The sequence below is a fragment of the Condylura cristata genome, unplaced genomic scaffold, assembly GCF_000260355.1.
Source record: "Condylura cristata isolate star-nosed mole 26May11 unplaced genomic scaffold, ConCri1.0 scaffold00040, whole genome shotgun sequence".
Taxonomy (NCBI): domain Eukaryota; kingdom Metazoa; phylum Chordata; class Mammalia; order Eulipotyphla; family Talpidae; genus Condylura; species Condylura cristata.
This window is the reverse complement of record NW_004567141.1, coordinates 4,682,091-4,684,707: the sequence shown is the minus strand read 5'-3', so window position 1 is coordinate 4,684,707 and position 2,617 is coordinate 4,682,091. Positions and strand designations below refer to the sequence as shown.

At 42.5% G+C, this 2,617-nt stretch overlaps 1 protein-coding gene across 1 annotated transcript in view; it reads left to right on the top strand.

Moving 5' to 3' along the window:
* The window catches only part of ASH1L (ash1 (absent, small, or homeotic)-like (Drosophila)), a 170,983-nt gene that overhangs the window by 118,914 nt on the left and 49,452 nt on the right, over nt 1-2,617 (top strand). The window lies entirely within an intron of this gene.

Sequence of the window (2,617 nt, the reverse complement as noted above, 5' to 3'; positions counted from 1 at the left end):
TCACCCTCCACATCTCTGGCCTGTACCCCAGTTCTGTATGAATAAATAAATAAATCTTTAAAAAAAAAAAAAGAATATAAGTTCCTAAGGCAGGAAGACCCAAAACACTTCTAATAATAAATAAATGTATTAATTTATTTTCCAGCTTATTTATAACAGCTCAGAGTTGATGATGGCTGGAACCTATGCTGGCAGTTCAATACGAAAAGCAGGAAACCACCCTGGACAGGGCTGCCTCCCATTACAGGGTGCATTGAGCATCCCCCACACCCTCGCAGACTGGAACCATTTGCACACCACACTAACCCTAAACTGCACATCAGTGGGATGTGGGAGAAAACCAGAGTACCCCACACACACGGGGGAATGTGTAAACTCCACATAGATAATGGCAGCAGCCAGGAATGGTTTTCTCCCCTCTTATCAGCATAACATAATAGAGTGAATAAGGAAAAGATGGGAACAGACACATGAAGAGTGATGGTGCAGTTAAAGTAATTTTTGGTTAATATATATGAATAATTATAGAAAAACTAGCACTTTCATTCATTATGATGGTTATAATGAAACAATGTTGAATGAACTTAATTCAAGAAACTGTGTACACATTCTGAAAATTTCTACATACTCTGTGCTATCTAGAAACCAAATGACTTAACTCTTATTCACTGATGTTTGAGTGGATAGCCCTCTCTAAAAGTCTTTTATTTCCTAAGCAAATCATATAAGAAAAACTAACTAGCGCCTCCCTGGTGGGACTAGGGTTGTCTTATTAGCACTGTGAAGCTATCTGCAGCCACTTAGCATGAGTTCAAATCCCTGGCCAGGATGACACTGCAGACCTCTCCTGTGTCGCTGTCTCGCTCTGTCGCTGCTTCCCTTAGCAGTGTATTTTGGTCGACCCTCTCGTTCTACTCCCCACCCTGTCTCTGGGGAATCCTCTCACCCCCTCATCTCTGGCCTACACCCCAGCTCTTGTGCATAAATAAATAAATGTTTGGTATTTTTTAAAGATTAATTTATTTATACATACAGAACTAGTACAAGTCAGAGGTGCAAAGGCGGCAAGCAGATTCACCAGACAGAGTGGAGGAAAAGAACAGGCAGGTTTACTGAAATATATTGGTAAGGGGAGCAGCAGATGAATCAGGAGAAGTCTGCAACATCATGTGGGTCACCTCCCAGGCCGGGGATCAAACTTGAGCTGCAGCAGCCATTGTAGCTTCATAGTGCTGTGTTTTAACACCTCTAACTCCCTTTAACCAAGGAGGACCCATAAATAAAAGGGTTTTTGTTTTTGTTTTTGTTTTTAAATAGAAAACTCAACTATTGGCCTCCCTGGTGGCACAGTGGGTTAAGGTGTAGCACTGCAAGCTAACAGCAGCCACTTCAGTGTGAGTTTGATCCCCAGCTCTCCTGGAGGTGACTCACATGGTGCAGCAGACCTTTCCTGACCTGCCTGCTGCTCCCCTCAGACTATTTCGTCAGTCTACTTGACCTCCTCCCCACTCTGTCTCTAGTGAATCCTCTCGCTATCCCTGCACCTCTGGCCTTTACCCCAGTTCTGTATGCATAAATAAATAAATATTTTTTAAAAGGAAGAAAACTCAACTATTTATCAGTTCAGTTTCAAATGTTTCCCATGTTCAGAAGGAGTGAAATGATTTATGGGTATGTAATCAAAGGCAAAGGGGTCTGCTGCTTTTCCTGATCATCAGCCTGCTTGAAACTAAACATAATTTATCTTCTATTTATTTTGAAAAAAGTAATATTGGGCCTCCCTGGTGGCACAGGGATTAAGTCTCAGCACTCTCAAGCTTTCACCAGCCACTGCAGCCTGAATTCAACCCCTGGCCAGGGAGCTAACTAGCTTGGCTCAGCACACCTTTCCGGTCTCTTCCACTGCTCACCTCAGTCTGTCTGCCTCTTCTGTTCCCTACTCTGTCTCTGGTGAATCCTCTCACCCTGCCCACCTCTGGCCCACACCCCAGTTCTTGCATGGATAAATACATCTTTATAAAAAGAAAATAATGTGAAAAATTTGTTTAGCATTTGAGAAATAGTATCTTCTAATATCCTCCAGTTGCATTTATGAGCTAAGTAAAAGATACCTAGAAGTCATTATAGATTCCTCCCTTTTTTTTTTTTTTTAAGATTTATTTATTTATACATACAGAACTGGAGAACAAGTTAGAGGTACAGGGGTGGTAAGAGGCTTCATAAGAGTGGGGAACAGAACAGGCAGATCTACGAAATACACTACTGAGAAGAGCAACAGGCGGGTCAGGGGAGGTCTGCCACGCCATGTGGATCACTTCCAGGCCCTGGATCGAACTCTCACTGAAGTGGCTGTGGCTAGTTTGCAGTTCTGTGTCTTAACACATTGTGCCACCAGTGATTCCTCCCTTTTTTTTTTTTTTAAATATTTGATCCTGTCCATCTTCCTATTGTGTAATTTTCCTGCTCCACTCCGAATTCATTCCAGCACTCAGCTTAGTGCCATGATTATCTTTTGCTTAGATACTGCAGTAATCTGTCTACTTCCAGTCTTATTTCCCTTCCAATCTACTCTCAATCCATAGACCTCTGAGTTATAGGCCCAGCACGCTTCTGCTGC